Source organism: Odocoileus virginianus, chromosome 4 (assembly GCF_023699985.2).
Source record: "Odocoileus virginianus isolate 20LAN1187 ecotype Illinois chromosome 4, Ovbor_1.2, whole genome shotgun sequence".
Taxonomy (NCBI): domain Eukaryota; kingdom Metazoa; phylum Chordata; class Mammalia; order Artiodactyla; family Cervidae; genus Odocoileus; species Odocoileus virginianus.
The window spans coordinates 89,645,875-89,663,365 of record NC_069677.1 but is presented as its reverse complement, the minus strand read 5'-3'; the positions used below and the strand labels follow the sequence as shown (position 1 = coordinate 89,663,365).

The following is a 17,491-nucleotide window of genomic DNA, read 5'->3' as shown; positions in this document are numbered from 1 at the left end:
TTACAGCCCCGTAAGTGAGATATTGTTAGTCCCGTTGTACAGAAAATGATGACCGTGCAGGGAGGTTGCTACCTTGCCTTAAATCCCTTGACACAGAGGGGCCTAGGCCCAGGCAACTCCAGGTGTGCTTGACTTGCTTCTGCTTTTTGAAGTGGATTCCTCCCCATGTCTCAGTGTGTGTGCTAAGTCACTTCAGTCGTGTCCGACTCTTTGCAACCCCGTGGACTGGAGCGCCCCAGGCTGCTCTGTCCATGGGATTCTCCAGGCAAGAAGACGGGAGTGGGTTGCCTTACCGTCCTCCAGGGGACCTTCCCAATCCAGGGGGAGTCTTTACCTCTAGCGCCACCTAGAAAGCATGTCTCAGTTCACCCATCAGCAAAACAAGTAATGATTACACAAGTGTAGGACTTAGAGAAAGCTCTGCCCATCGAGACTCTTCCTGACGTCAAGTACTGTATCTTATTGGGATACCTATGTAGTGAGGTATCAGGAGAACTAAATTCCTGTGTTTTTAAAGAAGCGTAGATATTCAATGGGATACGACCAGAACTTTTCCTCACAATGGAGTAGGACATATTTAATTTTAAATTTAGGAGGACAAGTAAGACCAATTTCAAGCACAAGGGTTTAAATTGGATTAACTTTACACTTGTTGTAACACAACGAAATGATTGGGGAGGTTGGAATAACTTAGTTCTCAGTGGGTTATTGTTGCTGTTGTTGTTTAGTCGCTAAGTCATGTCTGACTCTATTGCAGCCCCATGGACTGTAGCCCGCCAGGCTCTTTGTCCATGGGATTTCCCAGGCAAGAATACTGGAGTGGGTTGCCATTTCCTTCTCCAGGGGATCTTCCTGACCCAGGGATCAAACCCGTGTCTCCTGCATTGCAGGCAAATTCTTTACCACTCAGACACCAGGGAATCCCTCCCAGTGGGCTGGCCTATACTATTTGCAGTTCTGTATGATGCTATTCTGTATGCCCCCTTCATAGATCACAGCCTTGTCATGGTGAAGGGGCTTGTGTAACTCAGTGAAGCTATGAGCCATGTTGTGCAGGGTCACCCAAGGTGGACAGGTCATAATGAAGAGTTTCTGACAAAATGTGCTAGACTGGAGGAGGAAATGGCAACTATCTCCAGTATTCTTGCCTAGAGAACCCTACGGAAAGTACAAAAAGGCAAAAAGATATGACACTGGAAGATGAGCCTCCCAGATCAGAAGGTGTCCAAAATGCTACTGGAGAAGAATGGAGGGCAGTTACTAACAGCTCCAGAAAGAATGAAGCAGCTGAGACAAAGAGGAAACAATGCTCAGCTGTAGATGTGTCTGGTGGTAAAAGTCAAGTCTGATGCTATAAAGAACAGTATTGTGCAGGAACCTGGAATGTTAGGTCCATGAATCGAGGTAAATTGGACGTGGTCAAGCAGGAGATGGCAAGAGTGAACGTTGACATTTTAGGAATCAGTGAGCTAAAATGGACCAGAATGGACAAATGTAGTTCAGATGGCCATTATATCTACTACTGTGGGCAAGAATCCCTTAGAAGAAATGGAGTAGCCCTCATAGTAAAAAAAAAAAAAGAGTCTGAAATGCGGTGTACTTGGGTGCAGTCTCAAAAGCAACATGATGACTTCAGATCTTTTCCAAAGCAAACCATTGAACATCACAGTAATCCAAGTCTATGCCCCAACCACTGATGCTGAAGTTGACTGGTTCTATGAAGACCTACAACACCTTCTAGACTTACACCAAAAAAATATCCTTTTCATCATAGAGGATTGGAATGCAAAAGTAGGAATTCAAGAAATACCTGGAGTAACAGGAAAGTTTGGCTTTGGAGTACAAAATGAAGCAGGGTAAAGACTTAATCGAATTTTGTCAAGAGAACATGCTGGTCATAGCAGACAATCTTTTCCAGCAACACAAGAGACAATTGTACATTTGGGCATCAACAGATGATCCATACTGAAGTCAGATTGATTATGTTCTTAGCAGTCAAAAATGGAAATACTCTACACAGTCAGAAAAATAAGACCTGGAGCTGACCATGGCTCAGATCATGAGCTCCTTATTGCAAAATTAGGAGTAGAAGAAGAAAGTAGGGAAAACCACTAGGCAATTCAGGGTGACCTAAATAAAATCTCTTTTGATTATAAGTGGAGGTGACAAATAGTTTCAAGGGGTCCATGGGGTCACAAAGAGTCAGACACAACTTTGTGACTGAACAACAACAACAGATTTACCGATATCTCATTATGGTTTGATTTTTCATTTCTCTAATGAATAATGATATTGAGCATCTTTTCATGTGTTTATTTGCCATCTGTATCTGTAAAGGAAATCAGTCCTGAGTATTCATTGGAAGGATTGATGCTGAAGCGGAAACTCCAATACTTTGACCACCTGATGCCAAGAGGTGACTCATTGGAAAAGATTGATGCTAGGAAAGATTGAGGGCAGGAGGAGAAGGGAACGACAGAGGATGAGATGGTTGGATGGCATCATCGACTCGATGGACATGAGTCTGAGCAAGCTCCAGGAGTTGGTGATGATAGGGAGGCCTGGCGTGCTGCAGTCCATGGGATCACAAAGAGTCAGACATGACTGAGCGACTGAACTGAACTGATCTTTGCTTTGGTGAAGGATCTATTCAGATTTTTTTGCCCATCTTTTAATTGGGTTGTTTGTTTTCTTAATGAATCTTGAGAGTCTTTTTTGTATCCTGGATAAAAGTTGTTTTTCAGATACGTGATTTGTAAATATTTTCTCTTAGTCTGTGACTTGTCTTTATTTTCTTTTGCAGAATAGAAGCTCTACATTGTGATCAAGTTCACTTTACCAATTACTTTTGTGGTTTGTGTGTTTGGCATTCTGCTGCTGCTGCTGCTGCTAAGTCACTTCAGTCGTGTCCGACTCTGTGCGACCCCATAGACGGCAGCCCACCAGGCTCCCCGTCCCTGGGATTCTCCAGGCAAGAACACTGGAGTGGGTTGCCAGTTCCATCTCCAATGCATGAAAGTGAAAAGTGAAAGTGAAGTCGCTCATTTGTGTCCGACTCTTAGCGACCCCATGGACTGCAGCCCACCAGGCTCCTTCGTCCATGGGATTTTCCAGGCAAGAGCACTGGAGTGGGTTTGGCATTCTGCCTGACCCCAAATCAGGGAATTTTTCTCCTGTTTTAGTTTTACATTTTTATATTTAAACCCATGGTCGGTTTTGAATTTGTTTTGTATAATACGTGAGATAAAGGCCAAAGTTCATTTTTGTTGCTATTGTTATATTTTTTGTTAAATTTTAAAAACAGGGCTCAATATTACCTATTTCTTCAGAGGAGACAAACCAAATATTAGTTTATCTTAATTTTTTCATAGGTTACATCTTCATATCTTACACAATTTGGAGTATACAATGAAAAATAAGTCTCCCGTGTTGGTCCAGTGGGCCACCCAGATACCACCATTCCCCTATTCCCCCTCAAGACAACCATTGTTATCAGTTTTTTATATATATTAACAGGAATAATTTACACATTTATAATCCAACTGAGTTCAGTTCAGTTCAGTTGCTCAGTTGTGTCCGACTCTTTGCGACCCCATGGACTGCAGCACACCAGGCTTCCCTGTTCGTCACCAGTTCCCGGAGTCTACACAAACTCATGCCCATCGAGTCGGTGATGCCATCCAACCATCTCATCCTCTGTCATCCTCTTCTCCTCCTGCCCTCAATCTTGCCCAACATCAGAGTCTTTTCTAATGAGTCAGTTTTTTGCATCAAGTGGCCAAAATATTGGAGTATCAGTTTCAGCATCAGTCCTTCCAATGAATATTCAGCACTGATTTCCTTTGGGATGAACTGGTTGGATCTCCTTACAGTCCAAGGGACTCTCAAGAGTCTTCTCCAACACCACAGTTCAAAAGCATCAATTCTTCAGCTCTCAGCTTTCTTTATGGTCCAACTCTCACATCTATACATGACTATTGGAAAAACCATAGCTTTGATTATATAGACCTTTGTCAGCAAAATAATGTCTCTGCTTTTTAATATGCTGTCTAGGTTTGTCATAGCTTTTCTTCCAAGGAGCAAGCATCTTTTAATTTCATGGCTGCAGTCACCATCTGCAGTGATTTTGGAGCCCAAGAAAATAGTCTTTCACAGTTTCCATCATTTCTCCATCTATTTGCCATAAAGTGATGGGATTGGATGCCATGATCTTAGTTTTTTTGAATGTTGAGCTTTAAGCCAGCATTTTCACTCTCCTCTTTCACTTTCATCAAGAGGCTCTTCAGTTCCTCTTCGCTTTCTGCCATAAGGGTGGTGTCATCTGCTTATCTGAGGTTATTGGTATTTCTCCCGGCAATCTTGATTCCAGCTTTTGCTTCATCCAGCCCAGCGTTTCACATGATGTACTCTGCATATAAGTTAAATAAGCAGAATGACAATATACAGCATTGACATACTCCTTTCCCAACTTGGAACCAGTCCATTATTCCATGTCAGATTCTAACTATTGCTTCTTGACCTGCATACAGATTTCTCAGGAGGTAATTATGTCTTTTAAAATAAATTATAAACTGTTCTCACCAAAAATAAAAAGAAATAAAACATTCCAGCATCCCAGAAACCCCTGCCATGCCCCCTTTCCTGTCTCCTCCTCAAGGTCACCACTGTTCTGATTTTTATGGGAATCATGGACTTGCTTTTTGCTATGGTACCATCATCACCCCTGAACACTACAGTAAACCTTGAACTTCATGGTGTGATATCACAGTACATATTCCTTTGTGTCTAGCTTCTTTCATCAAATATTGGGTTTGAAGGTTTCATTCACACTTTGCATGTGGCTGTAGTTCAATCAGTTTCACTGTTTTATAGTATTTGTACTACGTTGAACAGTGTCTTTCCAAAATTTATGTTCACCTAAAACCTCAGAATGTGGCCTTCTTTGGAATAGGGTCTTTGCAGATGTGATCATTTAAAATGAGATCATACTGGATTAGGGTGGAGTCTGAACCCCATGACCAATGTCTTACAAGAAGATATCGAGAGGAGAAGGTCATGATAAGACAGAGTGATGCAGCCACAAGCCACAGTGGTTGCAGGCAAGCCCCAGAAGCCATGGGGAAGACAGAGCAAAACCTCTGTCCCAGGAGCCAGGAGGAACCGGCCTGGCCAAAATCTTGACTGTGAACTTCTAGCCTCCTGAATTGGGAAGAATACGTTTCTGTGATGGGAAGCCACCAGTTTATGGTAACTTGCTATGGTAACCCAGGGGTCTAATACAGTATTCCACTGCACAAATCAGCCACAATGTGCTTATAAATAAAGTTCCACTTGGGATCCATTCTGCAGCGGAGGTAGTTTGGTTAGTTTCAGGCTGGTAGCAATTACGAGTAACGCTTCTGGGAACACTGTGATCACGTGTCTTGGAGCAGAAGGCTGACACGCCTCCTCTATACCACACTGCTTCCTGCATGCTCAGCCTCTGATGGCCTATGCCTGTAGAAACTCCTGGTCCTGTCATGAAGCAGACTCAGAAGGAAGAAAGGCTGACAGTGCAATCGGCAGAGCCCTGGTGATGCCTCTCGACCTGCCCCAGCTCCAGCCCAGGCTGCAGAATCAGGGGCCCCTCACCCTCTCCTGCCCGAACCCTCCTCCTTGCCTCCATCTCTGGCCGTGCTGTGGACCTCACCCCAGCCATGACTTCCTGTTGACAGGACCCCTGCACACACACACACACACACACACACACACACACACACACACACTGACGTTGACCTTGCGTCTACCCCAGCCAGTCTCTGATCCCCCTTTCAGCCCCTTTCTTCCTTTGCTGGTTGACTGGGTTTGGGACTGGACCCACTCTATTCTCTGTCCCGTGGACTCAGCCAACGCATCTCCGGTGGGAAGTCTTAACGATGCATCCCTCTTGCAAGGAGAGGCTTTTTGAAGTACTTTCTCTCCACCAAGGAGGAAATCCATTGGTGGCAGAGAATGACCACTCCCAAGGATAGCAGAAGGTTAGGGGAAGGACACACAGATGTCTTGGGGAGGAAGAGGTGAATGGCATTTCAGTGGAAAAGGAGATGCTGGTGCTCATGGCTGCAGCGCCTCTCCCAGAGACAGCATCACGGGGAAGAAAGAATGTGCCTGTCAGCTGCCAGAGGGCTGAGGTAAACGCCTGCCTCCACGTCTTCAGCGCCTGCTCCTCAGGATGACTCACTTTCTAAGCTTCCAGAGCTGTGACGACGATTGTTTATCTGACACGGACGTCGAACTTGTTTTCATGACTGCAATACTAACCCAAAGCCCGCTGGGTTGCCTTTTTCTGGAGTAACAACATCCTCTTGTTATGAATTCTGTGTTTCACTTGGACCCATCTTCATAGCATTTGTATTTTTCTGTACAACTCGTTCTGGGAACTTGGGAAAATAGCAGTATTGATGTAGATAGAGTTCCTTTTTTGTTTTAGTCTTAGGGATAATCTACTGCTTTGATTGTGAAATGCGATGACAGACCAGTGGCTAACCCCACCCATCAGTGCTCTGAAGCCAGGAGTTGAATATTTGTTTCATGAGGGTTTCAGCAGCCGATATTCATTCATGGCTGCTCAAAGGCCTCCTACAGAAAAGTCTAGGGAGATGGTGGGTGAGGGGCTATAGTTGAGAACGGAAATGTTTAGGGTTATGGGAAAGCAAACTTTTTTGGAAAAAATCCTAAGTTTTCAAAGATGCCATGTCTTCTCTCCCAACTCATAAGTTAACGTGTTAGAGGTAGGGATATCAGTCAAGGTGAGATCAGGGAGGCATGATAAGTAATTTGGGAAAACAGATCTGCTGTAGAAATGAGATGGTGAATAATGGTGGGAGCTGGTGAAGAGGGCTGTTAACTCTGCATTTGGTGGGGGACAATTCTGAAGTCACTGTAGGTTGGCAGGCCAGGCAGTTAGGAAGAAATTCTGGGAAATGGAGTTCTGATAGAAGTAGCAGGCAGAAGTTAAGTCTGGAGCTCCATCACAGAGGCACCACTAAGCTAACGCACATGCCACTTGACTTGTGCCAGACACATTTCTAAGCTCTTTGTATGTGTTCAACTCATTTAATCCTCTCAACACCCCTATGAAGTAGTTGTTTTCATTATCCCTATGTCACAGTGAGAAAACTCAGAGAAGATCCTGAAGCTTCTAAGTCACAGGCAAACCCTAGTTCAATAGCAGGAATGCTGGGCAGTCTTTCATTCATCTTCTTCTTCTTTTTTTTTTTTACAGCCTACCATTCTTTAATACTGAATCTTGCTTTGTTTTCCTCTTCTGTTTTGAAGCTCCTTGCCCCTCTCCCTATGAGACTTGAGAGGCTTTGGCTGGATTTTTTCGTGAGTGCTCTTCCTGGGATGATCGTTGTTCCCCTCTTCCCTGCAAATCATTTGACTTCCCTGCAAGTCAGTTTTCACTAGGTAACAAATGAACTCAAATAGTGTTTAAACAACATTCATTAATTCTTGCTTTTGTCTCTGAGGGTTGGCTGAGGGTCTGCTGATCTAGGCTGGTATTACCTGAGTGGTTCTGCCTCAAGTTAAAAGTCCACATGGACTTGACATCTCATTGATTTGGGGCTCATGTCAGATCCATGCATATTGATTGTTGCTAGAAGGCAGTGCCTACACAGGACTAGCACTTCTCATGATAACAGAAGAGGTACAGAGAGAAACAGGAGATTCAGGAACTACTCCTTAAGACTAGGCTCAAGCAAAAACCACTATGATAAAATAAATAAATAAAGGGATGCTCGTAGAAGAAAAAAAAAGACTAGGCTTAAGTCTTTCTACCACATTCTATGGGCCCAAGCACAAGTCTGGGTCAGGGAAGTATAAATATACATGGAAAATACAGATGGCATAGTGTGTCTCCAGAGGAAGGGGGAGGATTGGGGTCAATCATATATATTATTTAACAACACTGTTATTATTTAAAGGCAAGCAACTATTGGGGGCAGGAGGAGAAGGGGACGACAGAGGATGAGATGGCTGGATGGCATCACCAACTCGATGGGCATGAGTTTGAGTAAACTCCAGGAGTTGGTGACAGACAGGGAGGCCTGGCGTGCTGCGATTCATGGGGTCACAGAGTCGGACACCACTGAGCGACTGAACTGAACTGAACTATCCTTAGGTTCTCCTTGAAATACATTTCTAGATCTCAGAAGAAAAACAGAAATGAGTGGATATTTCAGATTTGGAAAGATGACTAAGTGGTCAGCAGTCAGAGGAGAATTTTAGGCATATTCTCAGCTCTCCTCCCTACACCTCTTAAGGTCAAATTCCACCTATGATATTCCATTCTGTATCTCCATTACCCACAGGCATAGGTCCATTGATTGATGCCATCAACATATTGCTATCTTTCCAGCATCAATTCTGGTTTGTTTGCAGCCTAACCTAGGAGACAGAGGGCCCATTCTAGGTTCTCACCATCTTCCATTTCCTTTCCAAACATCTCCAAAGACATTTATCCTCCACATATAGAAGTTGGACATGATTCTCAAGGATTTAAGGAACATATTGTGCCTCTAGGGAGAAACATCTGCTCCATCCTTAAGACTCAGGTATGTCAGAAACATAGGTTGAATTTTCTTGCGTCTACGTATCTGCATCCTGTATCCTCTTACTTATTTGTTCATGTGTCATTTGTTTTAAAAAAAATATTTTGTGTCCATGGCGGGGCGTGTCATCCATATTTCTTCTCTTGGGTGAGCTTTATGCCTGTTTTTTCTTCTGGGAAAAAATTAAAAACATTTTTTGGAGCTGAACTCATATTGGTCAGCTGAGTTCCCTTCAACTGGGGCAGCCCTCCTCCAAAAGAACTTCATCCTTGAAGAAGTCTTAACAACAACAACCATAGCATCAAACCAAAACCCAACCCCATTACCAATTCCCCAGGATACTACAAGCTCCTGGAGGAAAACAACGCAGGCTGTCTTCACATTTTAATATGCACAAGGCCTGGCACAGTTGGAATTCAAATGATCTTCATTAATTAAATGAGCAAATTCCAAACCTCTGTGACACAGAGTCCGTTGTGACAACACTTCTGAAAACAAGAACACTGCCAGGTTGAATCGCTGTGGATGTTATTTTCTAGGGAAAGTTCAATTCTAGGCAAAATTATGACATGGATAAACAATTCTCTGGATTTCAGAATCTTGACTCTGTAGGTCCTCCCTCTTAAAATTCTACACCCCTATATTCCTCTGGCTTATTCCCAGGGTGCAAAAAAAATGTAAATGAGGTTTAGAGCTATTTGTTTACTTTTTGTCCACAACGATTTATCTAGTATCTATTATAAGTTAGGTACTATGTGGGTTTTAGGGGTTAAAAAGTCAAATACAGCAGGGTAACTGCCTTGAGGCAGTTAATGGGGGATATGAACAGTGTAATAGTGTGCACACACATGTAAACATACAATGATTACACATCGTGACAAATTACCAAATGCAATGGTAATCCAGAGAAGGTACCCCTAGTCCTTCCTGGAAGAGGTGACATCTGAGCTGATTCTTGGTAGATAAACAGAAACTGGGGTGTGGTCCCAGCAGAGAGAATGGCATGTCCAAGGACTCACGCTGGAGAGCAGCGAACATTCTTGGAACACCAGGAGTTCACCATGACGGGGGGGGGGGGAACAGTGTTAGTTGGGGTGTGGCTGAGCTGCGTGGTCAGAGAGAGAAGCAAAGACGGATCATGCCTGTCCCTCTTTAAGGTGACTTCTGAAGTGCTGATTTATCCCGAGGGCAATGCAGACTCATTGCAAGTTTGTAAACAGGAAAATGACCTGATAAAACTTGTGCTTTAAAAAGACACAGAGTCAGGGAGACCAGTTATGAAACCATCGCAGTGATCAGGCAAGAGGCAAGTGTTCTTGTCTGGAGGACTCAGTTTGGTGACAGGTCACTCGTGACAGGCTTTCACCATCCAGTGCCCCCCACAAGCTCTGGTCTGCATGCCTTGAACACTTTACAAGCTTTGGCTACTTGATTCAGCCTTGACTTGAACTTCCTTCTTTCATGACCACTTCATCCTGCCAAGTTTGGAGTTTACAGCCTACAACCTTTAATAGCTTTTCAGTACATAGTGCTCAGACTTTTTATTTCTTTTTAAGTGGAAAACTGTGGGGATTTTTCATGCACGAAACCTGAGAATGCATGAATGATTTGGTTCAAAATTCTTCCAAAATATTGACTTTGGGTAAAGAACAAATAACCAAATGTTAGGCTGGAGCTCAAGAATAGGTTGGACATCTTTCTTGCTGCTTCTCCTAAAAAAAAAAAAGAAGAAGAAGAAAGTGAAGAGAAAGGAAAAGCAAATGAGATTTCTCATTTCAGGAACTATATGTATACATGTAGCTGATTCACTTTGCTGCAGAGTGGAAACTAGCATGATATTGTAAAGCAACCACACTCCAATTTTAAAAAAAACAGAGCTTTCTCATTTCATCATTTAAGAATTAGTATCTGAATAATACAATAATATCCATGTGAACTTCTGTAATTCTACAGCAAACGACAGTATCACATTCTAGCCCTCAGATAAATGTCAGGCTCAGTAGTGTCCATCACGCTGAGTCCTCCCCTCTGCCTTCCAGGCTGTGCCTGCATCCTCTCCCCAAACCGCCAACGCCACGTAGGCAAGGTCCCAGGCAAGAGTGGCCTGGGCTTCTTGTCATTATGATATAAAGGAGTTCTGTTCTAATGATTCTTCAAAACAAGCAATGATCAAGTAAAGTGAAAATTTTGCTTTTCACTTTCCCAGGCCTGGCTACCTGTACCCGATTCTGAAGTTCCATAAGGCCACATGTGATGCAACGGGATATAACCTATTTTCTGTCCTCATCCAACCCCCTTATACCCAGATCCTGGATGCTATAGAAGCTCAGGAGCTGTTCTGCAAAAAACCACCAGAAAACATGGGGACATAGAACAAAACGGTTCACTGTCTCTCACAATGCTGCGGATTGACTGGGTACTCAAATGCGTCACAGGGACTGGCCGGGGTGTTGGGTGGTGAGAAGGTCCTTCGTGGCTTCCTGCATGAGACTGGCAGTCGGCACTCAGCGCCAACTGGGAGCTCAGCAGGGGCTGTTAGTGGGAGACTCCATACTTCTCTGTTGGGGTTCTTCTCACGGATAATCGGGCTTCCTTACAATGGCAGCTGGCGCCCAAGGGGGGATGTTCCAACAGGTGAAGACGGAAGACGCTCTTCCCTTACACAGCTTCCGCTACATTCCTTGGTTACAGCTGCTCACAAAGCTGGTACAGATTTAAGGGGAGAGGAAATAGACTCCAGTTCTCGATAGAGAAACGGTGGGATCTGTTGTATAAGAGCACGTGGGAAGGGCGAGAGACTCGGGGCCATCTTGAGCAGAAACAGGAGGAAGCCTGTCCTTAGAGGCTGTGTGGACGGCTGATTCAGAAGTGCTGAGATCCGGGTGGTGATGGGCAGGCTCTCCTGGGCTAGGATCAGTGAGTAGCTAAAGCAGTAAACCCTTGTTATGGATCCCTTTGTTAAAAACAAACCAGCTTTCAGGCTTGTTTTGGGGGACATGGTTGTAAATATCCTCCCTATAAAAAGGCCGTTGGTCTCTTTAAATCTGGCCCAGAGCACAGTCTGATCCCGAGGGAAGGAGTGATGACCGCATCCTTCAGATGAGACTGGGCACGTTCAGGGTGGTATGGCCGTAGCCTACAGTTTCCTTCAATGTACGCTGCGAAGCTCTGGGTGGTGACAACCTGGTTGCAGTGGATGGATCCAGAGTCCAGGCCAGAGAAGCTGGACCAGAGGAGACAGCGGGCAATGAGAGGCCTCTCCTGACACCCCATCCACCAGAATCACGTCTCATTGAGGGTGACTCCCCAACATGCTCAAGTGGAAACAGACATGCAGAAATGAACAGAGAGAGCAGCAGGGGGAAAAAGCAGCTGAGTCACGAGGGTGGGGTCAACGGGACAGAAAAAAATGGGCGCCCAGTCCCGGGGAACAAGGTGTTCAGGACACCAGAGGCATCGCTGGCCCGAACCGTGGACCTGTTACAGCTTCCTCTGCACCTGGCCTGAGGACGAATGCCCGGGGATGTCCCTCTGTCCTCCATGCTCCAGCCTCACTGGCCTTCTTTGAATTCCTGAAATTTACCAAAGTGCAGAGAAGGGCCTCTGCACCAACCTATCCCTATGACTAGAAGATTCTGCCCCAAGACCTTCCCCACCAGGCTCATCGGAGCTTTCAAGCCTCAGTCACTTCTTCAAAGAAGTTTTTCTGGACCATGCAACCTGGAGTAGCTTCAGACCCTTCTCCCCTATCTCTCAGGCATATCGTCAGATTCTTGACTTCCTAGCACTTACGCCATCTGAAATTACCTTGCTCATTTACATGTTTTTATTATTTATTAGCCCTCACTCAAGTGGAAGTTCCATGTGGTCAGGAACCTTGCGGGTTTTTATCCGCCACTAGCAGACTCCCTGGAACCTGGAACACAGTCTGACACACCATCATGCCCAGTATTTGCTCAGGTGGGTATCCCTCTTCATTCCTCATAAATTGAAAGCACCTGAAAACCTTCGTGGTAGATGACTTTGTGGTGACGAATGGCAAGGTGGCCCAAAGCCACAGAAATCCTCTGCACCGACCAACACTTAAGTTCCCTAAAGGGGCTTCCTTGGTGACTCAAAAGATAAAGAATCTGTCTGCAGTACCAGAGATCCAGGTTCCCTCCCAGGGTAGGGAAGATGCCCCAGGGCAGTGAATGGCTGCCCACTCCAGTGTTCCTGCCTGAACCATTTCATGGACAGAGGCGCTGGCGGGCTACAGTCCCTAGGTCTACGAAGAGTCGGACATGACTGAGCGACTAACGCCAAAACAGCAAAGTTAAGGGCTTTTTGCTGCCGAGTTGCTTCAGTCATGGCTAACTCTTTGCAACGCTATGGACTCAAGCCTGCCAGGCTCCTCTGTCCATGGGATTCTCCAGGCAAGAATACTGGAGTGGGTTGCCATTCCCTTCTCCAGGGGATTTTCCCAACCCAGGGATCAGACTCACCTCTCTTAACATCTCCTGCATTGGCAGGCAGGTTCTTTACCACTAGCACTACCTAGGAAGCCAAGGGCATTTTGCTCCCCTGTAATTAACAGTATGGTGCTGGAGAAGACTCTTGAGAGTCCCTTGGACTGCAAGGAGGTCAAACCAGTCCATCCTAAAGGAAATCAGTCTTGAATATTCATTGGAAGGACTGATGTTGAAGCTGAAACTCTGATACTTTGGCCACCTGATGGGAAGAACTGACTCATCTGAAAAGACCCTGATGCTGGGAAAGATTAAAAGCAAAAGGAGAAGAGGGTGGCAGAGGATGAGATGGTTGGATGGCATCACTGAGTCAATGGACATGAATTTGAGGAAATTCCAGGAGATGGTGAAGGTCAAGGAAGCCTAGCATGCTGCTTTCTGTGGGGTCACAAAGAGTCGGACACAACTTGGTGACTGAACAATAACAAGAAAAATTAAATACATACTTTCCATTCATACCCAAGGACAGTCAAGATGACTCAAGAAATTTCTGGAAACTTTCTAAGACCTTCCTTACTTCAATGGCCCACCATCTGCCTCTCACTACCGCAAACATACATTTTAAAGTAACACTTATCAAAACATCCAGATTTGCAGATGATCTGGCAAAGCTGTATGCATGTTTCTCTGAGTCTGGACCTCTAAAACATCCAATGTCCGAGGCATTTTAGCCACTGGATCCTATAGACAGAGCATCTGAGGTCAAAAGCTTTTCAGTGGTTTCTGAAATGCCTGAGATCTAAAAAAGAATACTGTATCTCAGACAGAATTCATATAATGCAATAAATGTTTAAGTAAAATGCATGTGGAACAGGGTTTTTTCTCAATAGTAAATACTTCAGTACTATAATCTGAGGTTAGCCAAACCCGTGGATATGGAGGGACTGTGGATACAAGGGGAAGACTGTAAAATCTATGTGGGTTAGCCCTCATGTTGTTCAAGGGTCAGTCGTCCCTCTTAATATCTTTGGGGTGGTGGGGATATTATCGAAAGCAGTGCGCCAAGCGCTGCTGAACGTCATAAAACAACTCACACTATTTGGTGTCCCTAAGCCATGGTGACGTGGCCTCTTCTACACGTGAATCCACCTGTACATGAAATCTTTGCCTCACTGACAAAGTCTAGTGAAGCCAACAAGTATGCGCCTGATTTTGTGGTTTAGGGCATAGTGCATAACCTGAGACCAGGATTCCCAATTCCAGTCTCAAGGACAGAACGTCCCGTTTTCCCCATAAGTACACTTGTCAGACCTCATGTCCTGGTTTTGGTTCAGAAAGCATGGCTAATTATGGAGGACAGGATCTGACGATGACTGAGAAGAGGAAAGTGAGAGGGGTCTTGGGATCAAGGTTCCCTGATTGCTCCCTAGGCCGCTTCTCTCACCCCACCCTCTACCTTTCCCAGTTAAAGCTCAAGAGAGGATTCAGGACCCATCCAGAGAGTCTTCTGGAAGTCTTGGAAGCCAGATTAGGAAGGATGGATGTGAAGAAGGCGTCTGGGGGAAGGGTGCAGAGGTAACAAATAGTGGAAGTGAAAGTGAAAAAGAAGTCGCTCAGTCGTGTCCGACTCTTTGCAACCCCTTGGACTGTAGCCCACCAGGCTCCCCCGTCCCTGGGATTCTCCAGGCAAGAACACTGGAGTGGGTTGCCATTTCCTTCTCCAATGCATGGAAGTGAAAAGTGAAAGTGAAGTCGCTCAGTCGTGCCTGACTCTTAGCGACCCCAAGGACTGCAGCCTACCAGGCTCCTCCGTCCATGGGATTTTCCAGGCAAGAGCACTGGAGTGGGGTGCCATTGCCTTCTCCGACTTCTCCTTGAGATATAACTAAATCTTACCTGCAGAAGCTCCGGCCACCCAGCATGGGAGCCAGAGGCACCTTCCACCCATTTCGACGTCTTCTTCGAGATGGTCCGGAAGCCTTTGGAGGCCTGATGGTCCCAATCCCCACCGTCTCCGTTGTGGCTTGTGGAGTCGCCGGTTCTAGAACCTCAGCGTTGACTCTGCCCCTGCCTGAAGGGGTCTCTTCACGCCCGCCCCCCGCGGAGGAGAGACGGCCCGCCTCGCGGCAGGACCGAGCGCCGAGCTCGGTTTAGAGGGTGTGCGCGGCTGAGCGCGAAGCGGCCGTCCCCTCAGGCCTCCTCCTCACCCCCGGGCCTGCCGGCGGCTGCTGGCTGCTTCCAGGCACCCGGGGCGCTGACGCTCCCCCGGGCCCCGAGCAGCAGAAGCCGCACCCAGAGGAAAAGGCCGCTCGCAGCCCGGTGAGAGGGCGCGGGGCCGCTGCGGCGGCCCGCGTATCCGGCCGCGGCGCTTCCGAGGAAGGAAGGGAGGAGCGGAAAGCAGGGCCCGCAGGCCTTCTGAAGGCCGCCCAGCCCCCGGGAGGGTCCTCGCGCGCCCCTGGTCGCCTGGAGGGACGCTGGAAACCGCCTGCAGCGTCTCCTCCCGCCTGAGGCCTGCCTCGACGGTCAGGGCTGCTGAGACAGAATGAGGCGGGCGGGCAGCAGGCAGGCGTGCCCGGCCCTGCGGCTCCAGGGGCAGGGGGCGCCTCGAGAACGGGGCCGCGGGGGTGGACTCCGGGCTTGGGAGCGTGCGCTGCACACACGCGCAGCTCCGGAGCTCGTGGACACCCGAGGCCCCCCGGAGGGAAGGGCCCGCCGACACGCGCCGCCGTGGGCTGCACGGGCACTGGCCTCCGAGTGAGGGCCTGGTTCTGCCGTGGTCTCTGGGTGCCACTCGGGGCCTCAGGGGGTCCTGGACTCCATCACCTGATTCAACTGAGGCTTAAATTTGTACCCCAAATGTTCCCAAACCTCCACGTGCTACAACTGGTGAGCTGGATTCTAAAGATAAAACATAAAGTGAGACCATTGCGCATACAAGAGTCCCCTTTAAATTCTCTTAAATTACTCATGAACGCAGAGAGACACTTATTTTGAGAGGCATTTGTGAGATCAGAGACCCCCGAGAGGAATCAGTCACATCTACCCATCCCTGCTCAGCCCAGGCATCCAATCCGCTCATTCAGAGGAATCAGGGTAACCAAGTAGCCAACACTGTTAAATGGTTCTGGGTTTGGATTGGCCGTTTCTGAGTTTCCTGAGCCCCTGTTGTCAAATTTGCATAGGTTCCATAGGCACGTTTTGCAATTCTAAGTGTATTTTGAATTATTTGCTAATTTTAAACATACCCTGCGACTAGAAGCTAAGGAAAGCTGTTATATGATTTTTGTTTTTATTTATTGCAATATCTGTGCATATTTGCAAAATTTTTTCTAAAATATGAACAAGTATGATGAAATACAGGGATTATCCATGACATTAGATGCAGATGGACTAGGGGGTCCCTGGCAATAAGGCTGGGATGGTCAAGTGGGAGACAAGTGAATGAGAAGGTCTAAACAACCCCCAACCTGAAATCTCCAGATGTCTGTGCTTCCTAGGCAGGACTCTGCTGATTGACCCACATGGATACTTTGGTTTTCAACCCACATGGCTAATTTTGAACAAGGGTTGTTGGACTTATTTTCCTCTCACCCCTTGATTTTGGTTACACCTCACATAATGGCCTCGTCCTTTTTAAGATGTTCATTATTAAACTGGTTTATTGCTTGTGGATCTCACAATATCCTAGGGAGGTAGGAAAAATGAGTATGCCTCCCGTTTTCCAGATCAAGAAACTAAAGCCCCCAAACCCAAGGGTCTTGTCTGGGATCCAGCAAGCTAAAGGGATGTTAGAGTTGGAACTAGAACCCAAGCTTTCTGATTTGAAGATTCTCCAGATTCAAAAAAATTAAAACAGAGCACAGATTTTATCACTGTGCTTACCAGGAAGGGTTTGTTTGCTCTTGTCTTAAACAGAGGAATGGCCCGTGTGCTCAGGGAACTTCCCTTTTGGCCCTAGAATAGTTCTCTGAATTCTCAGCCTGAATTCCTCCAGACGGTGGGGTTCACTGGACCGTGTCCGTCTGCCCCCTCTGGTGGCTGTTACGCACATAACAGGTCACAGGGCGGCTCCTAGGGCCCTGGTGGATTTCCCTTTCCTCCGTCATGCATTCACCCCTGTGCGTGCCAGGCTGCACACCAGCGCCTGACATACACAAATAAATATAATAGAGCACCATCTCCTAGGTGCTTGACAAACAAGTGAATGGGTGACTACAAAACAGTGGGACAGAGGTCCTAAAGAAGTGTGCAGAAAATGCTGGGCATGCAAAAGACCTTTGCATGGGGAAGGAGCAGAGAGGAAAGGGAAGGAAGTGGCCTTGGCCAAGTTCCAAAGGCTGAGGAGGAGAGGGGAGGAAGAGAGGGGAGGAGGCATTCGGAATTCAGGGAGCGGTCAGGATCAAGTTCAAGATGGTAGAATTCAAAGCACAGGTTGCAAGGAAGGAGAGC

At 46.5% G+C, this 17,491-nt stretch overlaps 1 long non-coding RNA gene across 1 annotated transcript; it reads right to left on the bottom strand.

Moving 5' to 3' along the window:
• Positions 1-10,109: 10,109 nt before the first annotated feature.
• LOC110125023 (uncharacterized) lies at positions 10,110-15,375 on the bottom strand. Its single transcript, XR_011487435.1, has 3 exons — positions 14,939-15,375; positions 11,192-11,297; positions 10,110-10,306 (listed from the first exon to the last, which is right to left on the bottom strand). It is a non-coding gene; the product is annotated as an uncharacterized lncRNA (long non-coding RNA).
• Positions 15,376-17,491: the final 2,116 nt, after the last annotated feature.